Source organism: Electrona antarctica, assembly GCF_951216825.1.
Source record: "Electrona antarctica genome assembly, chromosome: 11".
In the NCBI taxonomy this organism is placed as follows: Eukaryota; Metazoa; Chordata; class Actinopteri; order Myctophiformes; family Myctophidae; genus Electrona; species Electrona antarctica.
Window position 1 is genome coordinate 18,833,961 of NC_136792.1, and position 15,497 is coordinate 18,849,457.

The 15,497-nt window shown below is 42.9% G+C and overlaps 1 protein-coding gene across 1 annotated transcript in view; it reads left to right on the forward strand.

Moving 5' to 3' along the window:
- robo1 (roundabout, axon guidance receptor, homolog 1) overlaps window positions 1–15,497 on the forward strand; it is a 258,413-nt gene that overhangs the window by 109,002 nt on the left and 133,914 nt on the right. The window lies entirely within an intron of this gene.

The following is a 15,497-nucleotide window of genomic DNA, read 5'->3' on the forward strand; positions in this document are numbered from 1 at the left end:
TTTTCTCCTCCACACCAAATCTTAGTCGTAAGCCGGTCTAAGCGCTTGGATCTTCTATTTTTTCAGAATGTTTTCCTGTATTCATTGAATGTTTGCATTATGAGATGCCCTGCCTAGGGTTCATGTGAATAAATGGCATAGATATGTTGGAAGAAAGGTGTCGTCTGGGTCCAATCTCAACTCAACTCTGGCATGTTTGAAGATGGCAACCATCCATGTGATCAGATGACAAATACAAAACAAGACATTCTGCGGCAGATGCAAAAATAAAATACACAAGATAATCACATAATGATAAAAAATATCCCATATGTGAGTATTCTCTTCATGTGGGTTCACTGCTAATTTGAGTAGGCTAACGTCACTACACCATGAGCATGAGAAAAAGGAGGGATGAATAAGGCCTGCCTTCTTCCCACCCTTGTCTTCACCCCTTGTCTTAACCCACACGCACACAGACACACACACACTGGTTTTGGCCCAGATTTTAAAACTTGCCTTTTTGTGGTCGGTCACTGCAAAGCCTTTCATAGATAAAGCAAGGCGACATGCAGAAAGAGCCTATGGGGGACGGGACGGCCATGGGGAGGACGCATTGTGTCTCCTCAACAGGGCAATTGTAAGGCATGGAGGAGGGGAGAAAATCCACATGAAGGACTGAGGATGTGTGTGTGTGTGTGTGTGTGTGTGTGTGTGGGGGGGGGGGGGGGGGGGGGGGGGGTACACAAAGGCTGCCCCAGGGTGTGGAAGGGGCTGGAGGGGGAAGGACGAGGAGGGAGGACGAAGAGGAGGACGGAGCAGTCAAACATGCATGCGACACCAGCCAAGGGAATACTCTTGATGTGGTTGTCTGTGCTCACATCGCATGCAGTATATTCCCTCGTCTCTCATGGGTTAGAATGTGCTGATTAGAATTATGATGTTAGAGACTGTGAGGCAAGGACGTTGGTTTGTTTCTTCTATTTTGTGCGTATTTTTATTTTTTAAAGTGGACATCTGGGAAGGGAGGTGAGGTTCATTTAAAAAGTGCTGAGTAAAAGAAAGATGCCGGTCAGAGGTCTTACTATGGTGCTCTGGGGTTGGTTTGCTCTCGGTCCAGCCAACATCCTCATCCACGTATCCAAATTCTGCACACTCAGAGGCTCCCACAAGGCCTGCCTTGGGTGCAGCTTTTGCTGTTGTTTGGAGAAGCTGTAGTACCATGATGATGAGGTGCTTTGCCTTGTACATTTTAAAAAGGCTCAGACCTCCCAACCCTCTCTCCTCTTTCATTTTGCCCAATGGGGGATACTGGCATTAAGGACAGTCTTTCTTCCCCCCCAGTTCTCTCTTAATCTCTCTCTCTCTCTCTCTCTCTCTCTCTCTCTCTCTCTCCCCCTCCCTCCCTGTAACTCCCTCCCTCCCAGAGTTCAGGTCCTGGTGACCATTCTATTGCCCCCCTCGCTGCAAGGCCTAGATACACTTTTGAAATGCTAAACCTTCCTTTGGTTATAATTGACAGGAGAAAATACTATTAAAGAGATTGTGAAGAATAGATTAAATTAGCAGTAAAAAGAGAGGCTGCTAATTAGTTGATTAATAGCCTTGCCCCCCCCCCCCCCCCCCCCCCCCCCCCTCTTCTACATACATGCTAGTCGACATCAACAACCCTTGGATTGTCTCGAGAATTCTTTCTCAAAAGTGTCTATTTTGTATTTCAATTTCATCAGCGACTTTATCAAAGTATGGTTCCTCTGGGCCTGTTCTGACACATACAGAGACTGATACAAAGCAGGAGGAGTGTGCTTTTTTGAAGCACAAGAGCTGGAAAACATAATTAACCAGAAGGTGACCTTGAAATTCACCACTGCCTGATATTGGGGGTAGCTCCTGCTACAGAGCCGTAACCATGGTGAGGAGACTTCAAAATACTGGGTAACTGTAAACACACTATTCACTCCGTGAAAGAATTTTCATGCCAGTGTCTGTTAATCCTTGCCTGCCATTTTGAAAACAGGTGGCATTTCTTCAAAAACCTAGCATCCATATGGCAACATGGCAACAGTTGTCATATTATGTAAGTTTTTAATGTAGAACGAGTTCACAAGCAGTGTGTACATTGTCACCATCTCAATCTTGAGAGGAGCAGGCACCAGAGCAATGTGCTAGGATTTCCACCTTTTCAAAGAGCTTTTCAACTGTAAATACCACTCTTCTCTGTCAGCGTGTACTCCCCTGTTGTACTATTACACTACTCTGCTGGGACCTCTCTCTCTGTCTGTCGCTCTCTTTCTCTCTCTCTCTTTTCATTCTCAAATGCAGTTTGGGTTTACAGTCCCTTTCTTTGAGACTTATGAGCAAAATGGATTTCCTGTTGTGCCTTGCTTTAGTTTAGGTAATACTCAGAAGCTTTTATATTTCAAAACTAGGGAAAGTGCACTTGAGCTTTGGAGCCAGTGCTGCAGCCTGCAACACATACTGTACTTGGCTTGAGAAACCATCACTTTTGGCTGGTGCAGCATCAAAATGCTGTTCTACCTAACTTGTATGATTTAATTTTTTTCTTGACAGACTGTGTTCATCCCAGCTCATTACATACACTTATCAGAGCTTGCCGTTCACCTCTCCCTCAACCTCCATCCTTAGCCCTAATGATAATGATGGGCACCCTTGGGACATGTTGAAGTGCATTTGGCCATGCCAGACATTCCTCTGTCCTCTCGGATCCTGAATAGCCATTGCTCAAGTTATTTCAAAGCATTTGCTACATTCTTTGATGTTGATTGGGCTGAGCTCATGTGTCCTTCATCCGATTTTGCTGTTGCAAATATGGATGACCTCTCTGGTAGAGATTCATTGGCTGTATTTAGCAAGTCTGATGGCAGTGGTCGCACACCATGATATAATAATATTCTAGAAGACTATAGCCTGTGTGTTAGTGCTGCAGAACTGATTTTACTCGTATTATTGAGATATTTTTATGATGTATTAATGAGAGGTTTAATCATATTCGTTTATGATGACTCAAGTACTGTCTACGTGTTTTACCCGAGTTGTGAATAAGATAAATCTCTGGATTATTAGTGAAAGTATCCCCAAAAGGATTTGCCATATCTAAAACTGTTTTAAAGTTGTAATACAGAATATATTTATATGAATAAAACATTTTAACTGTATGGTAGAATTACTAGAGTAACTAGTAGTAGTATACTGTAACTAGCTCCTGCAGTGGCGGGGCGCCTGATGGAGGAGAAAGGAACTGGTTGGAATAACGTGTTCCCTCCACGCGCTACGTCCAACCAGGGAAAACTCCCCCCTGTCAGGTGTAAAGGAGCAACTTGGACACTCAGGCATGAAGGAAGCATGAGTTCAAGTCCGTTGCTCTCCCCATGTCCCCCATATATGGGGACTAGGTTGGCGGAGGGTGTGTAGAGCCCAGGATCACATTAGATAATTGACACAGGGGTGAAAAAAATCGTGGGATAAAAAATATATAAAAAAAAAAAAACTAGCTCCTGCAGTGGTTGGATGTGGTCTCCCTACTCTTCCATTGAGAAATGTAGACCCTGGTGTCGTGTAGAACACCTTTTGGTTGACAGGTAGTTTCAAGCGTTTCAAATGGAGACAGAGCTGACAGGTGGGATGCAGTGGCGTATCCAGGAATTACGTTTTGGGCAGACAAGGTGTGTTAATATTGTCGTCTCCCCGCGCACAATCAGTAGCAAAGAGACGAGTAGGATACAAAGGCTGAAAGGCATGCATTTACATTCAAATGGGTGATTGAGGGTCGCGCTCTACCGCGACGGCCAATCAGCTGTCCATTAATAGTTCTCAGGTCTTGTTTTTGTCCTATTTTTTTCTCATTGTGTGGATTTTGGCCAGGCCAGAAATGGATTTGGACAGGCGGACGCCTGCCCTCGCCTTATTGTAGATACGCCTCTGGTGGGATGCAAGGAACACTAGGGAAACAATTATGATGAATTCCTTTTCAGTTAAAGCCTGCAAAGATTTGAGCACTTGGCTGGACACACTGGACCTGGACAGTTAGCATGTGTGCTTAAGAAGACAGGACATGCTAAGTGGGTGCTGGAGCATATACTGAGTTATGTGAAGTCGTCTGGAGCAGGAAATTTCTTTTTAATGCCAGACTGGGCACACACTCACTCCTGTGGACGTCTAGAAAAGGCCTTTTGGCAGACTTTGCCCCTTCATTAATTTTGACCAAATATTTACTGTGCATCGCATGGCATGCCTTATGTCCCTTTTTTCCAGACCAGGTTTTAAAGAGTTTGGGGAGAATTGCGTTCCATTTGGCTGGACTCAATCCATGCCCCACTCAGCAGGCTTCTGTGGATCGTGTCTATGGGGTTTTGCCACAGGAGGAACTGGCTCCACTAAGTCTTAACCTACAGCATGCCTCAGAGAGCCAGCTTAGAAAAATACCTCACAAACACAGTTACAGTTTTCAATGTTCCCCATACATACTGTACATGCACATACACACGTCTGCATGCATACTACACGCACTGACGTGTGCTATATGCCAAACACTTAACCCTTTCAACCTCTTGGCACCAATATAAATGGTTCTTCCCTCCAACATTACTATTGTATCCTTGACCGAATGCTGTAACTGAAATTCCCTTTCAACACCCAGCTGTCTGAGATTTGTTTCAGAATGTGTTTGGCCGAACATTTAGAAGAGCCTATAAGCTGTTAAGGTCATCAGCTCAGCAGACAGAAACGGTAACATAACACTGCTAACAGTAGGCCCCTATCAGCCCCTGCAATCTACTAAATAACATTTAAAAGGCATTAGGATTTCTTTGGCCACGGACGTCCTGATTCACTTTGCCAGCTCTTTCAGAGCAGTTCATTTTCTTGGCACCGAGCCCAAATGCCATACTCTCTGTGGTAGCTCTTTGCCAGCTGAGCATGCTGATCATGTACCCCCCACACACCATCCACCCTAGTCCCTCCTGATCATGTACCCCCCACACACCATCCACCCTAGTCCCTCCTGATCATGTACCCCCCACACACCATCCACCCTAGTCCCTCCTCCCTCCTCTTTTCCCCTGCACCTATACCAACTCCGTCTTGGCCAGTCATAGTAAAATAAATACCGTCTGCAACCAACTACTACAGACGCTGGAGTTTTAACTCAAATAAATTGTATTTTCAATGAAGCTGAAGCTGCTAACACCCCCTCCTCTGCAGCATGATGCATAATTTAGAGTGCAGGATAAAATCTGAATTATGTCCAATTCAGTTGACTTTTCTAATTCATGCCTTAAGCAATATATTTGTTTTTCAAAGTGCTACACAATTTGTAGTGTTGAAATAAAGCTTTTATGAATCCTCTGAGCATTCTTCAAGCAGCCATTTGCGGAAGCAGAATTCACCACTGAGACTGAAGCTGTCCCCGGTTGGGAAATAAATGTACCAGCATATTCAATTACCCCTTACTTCTACTCTCCTGCTGCTGCAAGCTGCTTTGATGTATCTCCGAGATCACACTGGTCAGACCTCATTAAAAATTGGCAATGCTGGAAAACAAAAACAAGAAGTAATTGCCCACTTGTGCACGCTCTCATGCTTCTCTCTTGTAACACTCCCTGCTTCCAAAGCAAGACTGCACTACAGTCCATACAGTATCTTCCTTATGGAGGGTAGCCCTCCACCTGGACGTCAAATTAATTAAAGCTCGCTTCCAAGACTCTTCACTGCTGGCCGAATGAACGCTGGAATGCCCAATTCCCAGTTCTCTAAGGAAAGAAAGGGACTCTATTCTTGTGGGGCCATATGGTCAATATACTTGGTGATCATAAATGTGGATTATGCATGTAGACTGTTGATGATTGACAGGCACAGGCAGGTGCCTTGAGCGACAGACAGAAAGAAAAATAGATATAATTTATGTCATGAACATACATAGACAGATATGCAAACAGACTTCTGCATCAGACTTTCTCTGTTGAGCCCATCTGCTTATGTTCCTCAGCCATTTTGACAGACTGCTTTCTGGAACAAGCCTCTGTCCTACCAACAAATTCCTCCTCGTCTCAGTGAATAATACTTAATAATACTTAACGTTCTTGTTCAGTATGTGTCCGCAGCAACGAATTCTGCCCTCTTAGCCTGCTGTAGAGTTGACAGCTTTTATTTATTTACTTGTCTACTAAGTTGGAGATCGGGGCTCGACTTGACATACATACGTATGTATGTATGTCGGGTTATGTATATCGGTGTCCTCCAACAGCCAATAAGGGACCACCATTCTTGGTGACGTAACTAAGGTACGTTTCAAGGTTGGTATAAGGTCAATAACGGGTCTAAAGGATTTAGAATAGCAGAGAGCTCTAGGATTCAGAGCAGCAGTCATACCCAGACAGCAGAGAGCTCTAGGACTCAGAGCAGCAGTCGTACCAGCAGTGGTGAGCGCACTTCATGGCGCACTCTGCTTGCGAACTTGTGTGCAAGGCGCAAGTTGACATCTCGAGAGAGTGCATTTCTAGTTCTCAATTGCATCTCCCAAATTTTAAAAATCCAGTTGTGTAGTGTTATGTATTTATCTGTTCAGCTCCTTTTGTTCTTCTTGAACAACCTGTCTTGATTCACGTCATTTAAAATGTGTTTACACTTTATTTGCTGTATTTCTGAGTAATTCAGCCTGCTGAATAAGTATAATGTTGATGTCACTCATCTATGGAATCGGAGGTGACTTAGGAGGTGCTTCATGAGCGTTTCCATGCATTTTATCATTCCTGGTGTCTTCCATATGGATAAAGCCTGCATGGAATAAGCCTGGAGCACGGAGAAAAATACTGCTGCTATTGTCTTAGCTCCAGATGGGGGCCCCAGAACAGGATGGGCTCCAGTATCCCAAAGGAGCACTCCGCTGGGCTGTCTCACTCCCGCCCTGCCCTCCATCGCCAGGGGAGGTCGGTGGATGGGTTTCCCAGCTGACAGATCCAGTAGCTGGGTCCGGTGCTCCGGGCCTCATGGCCTCCGCTGGGTCCTCTCCTGATGACTGATTGTGATTATGCCACAGCCCTGGAGCGGACACTGGCACCCTTTGCCCTTTAGCAAGGCAGCGAGGGTTGCTTACTTATCAGCAGATTAGTCATCAGGGAATTGTATAATGAAGAATTAAAAATAAAGGGTCACATGAAAATGCTAATCATTTGATAATAATAATGGATCACATGTTGAGAGCTTGGAGATCTGCTGGTGAATGTTCGCAACAGTATACAGTATAGTATGTGGTTAATGGGCTGAGACAAATGTCTAAATGTGGCGACATGGAAACAACATGGACATTTCGGTTCACAATACGTCATGGTTTCTTTCATTTGGGATAGTAATACGAATATTCGTAAAAGATATATCTGTAGTGGAGCGTCATTAGCGGTGTCTATGGGCATGAATTAGACATGTTTCACTCCAATATCAAAGGATGCATTGTAATCTTCATAAGCACCTAGACCAAGTTTCCATAACAACAATTACTACACTTGAATCAAATAAACCTCACTTCTTCCATTGTTTATTTGCAGTGTTCGGTTACAGAGTTGCATACTGTAGGTACTACCCTTAGGTAGAGCCTTTATTAATGTTTCATTTATTAAAAAGAAAAAAAGCACAGATTTAGACACGGGCAATATTATTTGGCAACCGATATCTCTTCTCAAGTGCCGCTTCGGTATCAGCGTAGTAACTGGACCCCACTCTGTTTGGTATACGGAGACAAAGAGATGAGGAAAGAAAGAGCCCATAAAGATATCAATCATCCCCCGCGTCCACCTCCTCCTTCCTCGGTCTCCCCGTACACACTCACACTCAGGGCTTTAATCCTGCCTCTTAGGAGTGTAAGTGATAGCCTTGTGTAACATTAAAAACAGGCCTGATCTGATGCAACTGGCAGAGTCATCCATGCAGTGCATTCCATGGTGGGATTCTGACGTCGAAATGCTGCAAGATTCTGTTTCACTTTCCTGCAAATGTCATCTGATCAGCCGGATTACACTACCTGCCCTTTCCTCTCTTGCACTCTCTGTTGCAATACTTCATACCGCTGATTATCCCAGCTTTTTGTTTTTCATCTCTTCATCTTTCATATGATTATTCGTCATATTCAATGTGAATCAATCAAAAAAAATCTACAGGCAGTCACATCTGGCTGTAGGCCAAATTTCCCCCAGGGGATAATAAAGTATATAACATAACATCTGGCTGCAGATATCTTTATTGATTCTATTGCCCCTGTTTGATCCCTTATTTTGAAGACTGTATTTTCTATTTGTTTGAATTTGTTTTAACCTTCTGCCTGTTGTGGCAGGATGCTCTTGAAAACTCTAAATGATCATTTCTTTCAGCTTAAGATATTATCAAAGCAGGGAACAATTTCTAATGCATGTAGAATATTCTTTTTATTGGTTAGTGCTGTCCCGAGCAAGCATGACTCCAGTTTCCGCCTGGCTACCCAAGGGACACACCCCTTGCTCTTATCTCTGCCATAAATCCCTCTAAAGTCCCCTAATCACAGATTAATGGGCCTGACGATAGGGAGTGCCCTACCGTGCTCCGATGGCCTTATCGCATACCCAATTAATTCCATATCGCCATAGCTCAGCCGGAGGTGGGACATGGTGTAAGATGTTTGATCTCTGCTGCATTTAAAGTTTCATCAGTTTTTTTGTTTTGTTGTTTTTTTGCTAGATTTATACTGTAAGGCGTGAGCATCTTTATGGTGGGAATTATGCTGCTGCATCTTTCATAATATGGTTGTTGCATGCAATCAAAGCTGGATCATTAAGTTCTATAGTGAGCATCGGTCTAGATGACCTCACACTGTGAAGTTGTTTAATCGTTTGAGGAAGTAGACACGCTATCCTGTCTCCCTGCCTCAGGGGACCTAAGTGACACAGATCTAAATTGCCTCACTGTCCTTCTCCGTGAGTTGTGTGGGATGGAGGGCAGGTGGCTGGCTCCTCTCCTCTTCCTCTTCCACTGTCAATAAATCAGCGGTGAAAGTGACAGAGGCACATTTCCATATGAAGCCAATTTTAAGCTACTGGAGCACATCTTACTGAAGCAGAGTCATTTTTTTATTTTTGTTTATTTGCCTGCCTGCATGCCTTTCTTATTTCTTCCCTCTCTCTGGCCATGTACAGTATCTCTTTGTCTGTCTGTCTCTTTCTCTATCCTACTCCTCATCTCATCTTTCTTTATTTTTATATCTGACGGAATTGTAATGAAATATAATATGTATGATTTTGCTTTGGGGGTACATACTGTAGGTTAGAAATGCATAGGGCAGCTGTGCACTAGGGCCATGGTGTTGGGGTAAGGGCACCATGAAATGCTGACCCAGTCCGTCTCTAGCCTGTCCTGAGGCTCCTCAGCGTCTTCCGTAACAAGGTATAGCTTTGGTTCCCTAGGTTTAGTTTAGTTGGATCGATGGCTGCCTCTCAGACATGTACCCTAACCCTATGACTCCATATAGTACCGCAGAGATCCAGCGTTGTGTTATTGATTAGGTGGTGAAAGACCACTGGTTTACTCACAGTCATTGTAACAGTGGCTGTGGTTTCACCTCATGAAATCTGCTCGTGCATTTGGACTGCCTCCGTCATTATATTACACATTTGCATGATAGCTATCAGTCTGTCTGCTATGCATATTATTTACAATCAGATTAGAGCTTTATAGACATACAGTAGACTGGGCTAGAACAGAATATAGAGTTGCATTACATCAAGTCATGGTACATGCCCGTGAAAAAAAAAGTTTAGACCCCAAGACATACAGTACACAGATCAATATGGAGCTGGTTGCTGTAATCCACATTACTGATCCGACTACTGATACGAATGACTGCAGAATGACCTTGATTTCATCAGAACCACCATCATTCCGTAAATAATTGTACACAGCATAGCAGCAAGTTGCCTAGAGTTGGTAGTGTGCTTATCTCAATGGTACACAGTGTTGCTGCTGTTTGTGTTGTCTTACTGAGATGAGCTTTTAGAAGTGAGAGAGTAAGACACTTTGCAAAGAATCACAGGTTTTCTAATTGCCTCCACAGTGAGCAGAGGCTCCCTCCATCTTGGTTTGACTCTAGTCTACAGTGTGTGTGAGAGAGTGAGAGTGAGAGACCATGAGAGAAAAGAAAGACACTCCAGCGACTGAGAGGGTTAAAGGAGGAGAAACTTGCCTCAGGCACCAATCGATCAGATCCGCGCAGTAGAATTCCCAGCTTCCCTTTGGTGAGGCTGTGGATTGCATTAGCTCATCTCATATTCTCTGTCTGCTGGGAGGGGGGAGGCACAACAACAGCAGAGAGGGCAGAGGAGAGCGAGAAAGACTTTGAAATAAAGGGAGGTTACACAACTTGTGGGAAAGTGAGAAAGAGACAAGAGAGTTTCCTTGTTTAGTAGTACCAGTGAGATCCTCATTCTGGTCCTCTCTCGTGTTTCTGTGCGTTCTTCTGGAGGTACAGTATGATGCGGGGAGGGAAGCAGGTTTGCAGGTCTCTTGATGGTACACACCTGTGGAAGGGGCATGAGAAAGTGAGTGCCATGCCCATGACACAAGAGTAATATAATCCCTGGAATTTACTGCATGGGGTTGTACATCAGGACGTGCGCACGCACGTGCACACACACACACACACACACACACACACACACACACACACACACACACACACACACACACACAGCACACACAGTGTATTTAATCAATATTTCCTATCTCTTACATGTGTGTACTATACTTTATATTTTAATGATACACAAACATCCATCTACTTCGACAAAACAATCTTTCATACCCATTCAGGTTCACAAGTAAATAATTATATAGTGCTGTTCTAGTCTTTCAGAGCCTTCAAAGCGCTTTATAACGTATTTCAAACTGATCCATTCACAAGCATCCAGCATATAGCTATCCACCTCGGAGGGTCGGTAGGCCAATCAGAGGCAGGTGGGGCGTTACCATGTCTAAGCTCGGATGTAGAATAGAATCACGCTTAGCCACTAAGTTCCAACACTCTTTTATTCAAAAACTAGTCTTTAAGTAGTTACCGGCCAGGCAGCAGAACATCCTATTGAATTTAGCATTTTCTTCCTCTCTGCCTCTTAATCATGTGGAATCATCTACAGTAAACAACAGCCAGTGATTCAGCAGTGCTGCACAGTTCTCCTCAGTCCTCAGAGTGGGCTACATCTAAATAGTTAACGGTTCCCCCGTAAAAGTGTAAGGCTGCAGACCGATCCAAATTAGAGAGGAGCTGGCGAAGTCAGTGGGGAGCAGATCGAGTAGATAGTGGCGGAGCTCTTCAAAGACCTCTTTAATAAAACATATTAGACCATGTTTTCTGGTGAGGGGTGGCTGCGGTGCGGCAGCAAGGCAGTCGTGGTGGTAGGGGTTTGGGTGTGTAATGAGCTCTGCTTTGACCAAAGGGCTGAGAATTCTTAGCATAGTCTGTGGAATGATCAAAGATCGACTATGGGAGCAGGCTACAAATCTCTGCTGTCGGGCAGAACCCACCTAAATCCAAAATGTACATTTTTCAGGAAAATGAAAAAACAAAATATACATTTTTCAGAAAATGAAGAAAACCATATATTTTTTAAAACAAAGCAATACTGCCTCATCAAAGTTAGTATTGTGACGTTGTATATTGTCAGATACTTGTCATTATGTCATTATTGTCATATTATCACCACTTTACCCGAATCCAGCTCAAGTGGAGTTAAGAGGTTTTCTCCATCATTTTCCATCATTGATAAGAACTGCTGACAATGGTTCTCCAAGCTCGCAATGCATCGCAACGTGTGAAAGAATGCCATATGCTTCATAACACTTATGCTTATATAGGCCTGCCGCCTACAATAATAAGCAGGACTTTCAATATTACAATAACTTCTGCAAAGAGGGATTCACAGAGACAGAGTTGCAGTTTTAGTAGAACAACTGAAATGCTGTATGAACTAATTTCTTGTCACATTGCTCTCCTTAGAAAACACTACATAGATTTTAGAAATATATTTAAAGGAAAATTGTCGGCACAACTTGGCAATAATGCTGTGAGTCATAGTCAATGGAGTAAAAACATGTCAGACCACTGGTATGGTCCTTTACATTAAAGGGATTTTGCTCAAATAAACTAGCGGTGCTTTTCTATTAACATAGGAAGTTTAAACTGGCAGGATGATGGGAAAGTTCATTGGAAAAATGGGTCTGAAATTGAGCACCCAAAATTATCAAATATTTTCCCCAAATGTACTGCAAAATGTAATCCAGATGTAAGTTGGAGAAACAGTATTTGCAATGATTGTTTGCTTAAAAGCTAAATGAACTGCAGTTGCATGTTCTTTCACAAAATACCTCATATAGCACTGACGAACATTTTCTAAATGTATGCACCCCTCACTTTGAGCACAGAGCACCTTATGAGCATATAAAATAAAATAAATACTATTGTCTTAGTTAAATAAATACTATTGTCTAATGAGTCTTCCTTAATATTTTATGCAGCGAGTGAGTCTTTCTGCCAGCTTTCCTTTGTTTTTGAGACCACCACACCTGTAGTCAACCTTGAACAAAGGACGAAGAAGGCCGCAGCATTTTACACATTTTACTCAATTCAGTTTTGTACCGGTCCTTCAAAAACTAAACGTATAGGCGAGTTGTAGTACCCAGTGTACTGCTGTCTGGAAGGACCCCTACAACACAATCTGTATGATCTCTTATATTTATTGTAATATTAGGTCACATATCCAGAAATCCATGAATGATAAATTAACACATTGTTCATTGTATCAGTCAGCCAGGCATCTCTGTCTGTAAGTGTAATATTTTGTTGACAGTTCCATTTTCAAAACAGTATTTAGTATAATAAAGCTTATAGAACATGTTTGTAAAGGAGGGACTGAAAATAATTGGGCCTGATGAGCTTCTATATTGTGGTATTGGATTAACTATGTTTTATTGGCTGCTCTCCCCATTTGCATTGAAGTGATTAATCTTGCCACAGAGCTGTCTCTAATTATGCTGACTTTCCCTCAAATCTGTGGCGGGCACAGAAAGCTGCACTCTCAGCACCAGATTTTCAGGGATATGGGGGATGGGCAAAGGGCATTGAAATGAAGCAGTGTGGCCAAGTCCATGGGACGCTGGGTAAATTAATTGTCGGGTCTGTGCTTCCAATTAGGCCCAGCTCCCTTTAATTGGTGCTGAATGGGCTCCAAAGGCCTATGCTGGGAGATATGGCATGCAAGATCGAACAAGCACACACAAGCACGCACACGCGCGCATGCACTCGCATCATGTGCAGGCACTCACAATACGTTCATATCCACTGTGTTCCATCCTTGAGGAATTAACAACAGGAAGCTAATTTGCATGTAAATCAGTTGTGATAACCACAGTTGACTGGTCTGGGAGCAGCACTAATGACCTGAGATAGCTTCACAGTGTTACCCCCCATGGCATTGTTGTTGGCTCTTCTATCTTCCTTGTATAATCGATGGCATGCTTCTTCAGTACCACAAAGCAATAGGATAATGTGTATCTACTGTATATTATAGCCCTTTCTTTATTCGTGATTTTTGAGGCGCGCTAGCCCCTCCTGTGCCCAGCTTTCTGGGTTTGTGTAAACACAGCATTGGCTTGTGATTGGCTGATCACCCCATAGCGATGATTTGATTGGCTGAGCAAAGTACATGTTGAAGAGAAAAGTGAGGGCAGAAAAGTGAGGACACAAATTGTGATTGGCCAGAATGAGATGATGATGCATGATGATAAGAGTGTGTGTGTGTGTGTGTGTGTGTGTGTGTGTGTGTGTGTGTGCGTGTGCGTGTGCGTGTGCGTGTGCGTGCGCGCGTGCGTGCGTGTGCGACAAAGAGAGTTCCAACTTTCACTAAATGCATGCACTAAAAATGTACATTATTGTCTAATATAGCACCGTCTTGAAATCACTGACATGTACAGTTGCCGAATGACCATGCTGGATTTGATGACCTGTTTTGGGTGATTTAATTTGGATACAGTATACCTACGGAGTTTATCTCCATCTCATGCTGAGCAGCACACATGCACACTGTATGTTTCTGAACCAATCACAGCGACCCATCCCTTCAGGCTATGGGACAGTAGCAGACATCAGACATGTCAGGGCTGTCATGACTATGACATTTTACTAAGCGATTTATTGTCCTTGACCTTCACATAATTGCGATTAACGATGTAGCGTTGTTGAACATTGGAACATTATGAATAGAAATTACATTTGTTTGGCTTTTAGGTCTTCGTACACAAAAGACATATGACAAACAACTTAGATAGTTTAATAACTAAAAAAACCCATAGTGGAAATAGCCAATCTACAAGCTCAAACCGTGTCACATCGTGACCGTGAACCGTTTTGAGCTTGTAGCTCTGCTATTTCCACTATTTTTGAAAATGTTTGGAAATATATGAAAATGTTTCAACATGGAAATGATTATGATGATTATGCAAAAAAGAATTGGGATTATCTCAAATTCTTGCGATTAGACGATTACCGGTATCTAATAATTGTGACAGTCGTTCATGCCATTACTTTTCAGTTCCATGAGGTTAGTACTTACTGTAGTGAAGTTTCACAATGTGACTGTGGTGACCTGACACTTCAGGTCACCACATCATATCACACACCACATCACCACATCATATCACACATTTCAGATTTCACAGAACACTGAATGACTGAAATCTGTTCAGAATTACACGCAGGATCTTACCAACATTGCAGCTTGGGAGCGTGACGCACACACATTGCCGTGTATTAGGCTAACATTATAATGTCATGTTTGTCCTAGTGATGACATCATGTCACATTACTTTTCAATGTGTTCAATGTGTTCACTGTCCCAAGATTTGTCTCCTGTCTACTCTGGTTGCAATGTAATGATGTAATGACAGTCACACTATATTATGTCCCGGACCCTTCCCCCCATTGCCCTGTGCCTGTTCATAGTCACGCACAACCCCCAAAACAATCATCCAATGCCTCAGACAGAGAGAAAGATGTAGAGAGGTAGGGCATCATGTGTCCTGGCAGAGATTTGCTTTGTACTGGGTGCCCTTTTATAGTTCATATTCTTTTGCGCTTAACCTTGTTTTTTTTGTTTTTGTTTTTTCTGCTCTTTGATCTGTGAGATGTCACATTGCTGTGGCATTGCACATTGCCTTATACTGTACTTATGGAAGCATTACTTTTATCACTAGAGTGATTGGTAGCTTGTTTTGTCTGTACCTACTTTCATGCATATTGTTTCTACTATATTAAAATAATGTTACAATATTCAATATGTTTTCATACATCAAGGAAGTCCATTGCCATACAATGCCATGGTTAGTTACAGGGCTGTAATCATTGCTATGTTGTTGAGTATATTAAATACACACAGAGGTTATGATAACACTCCAACGGCAATATCTAAATATGTTTTTGAGTGGTGTAAACC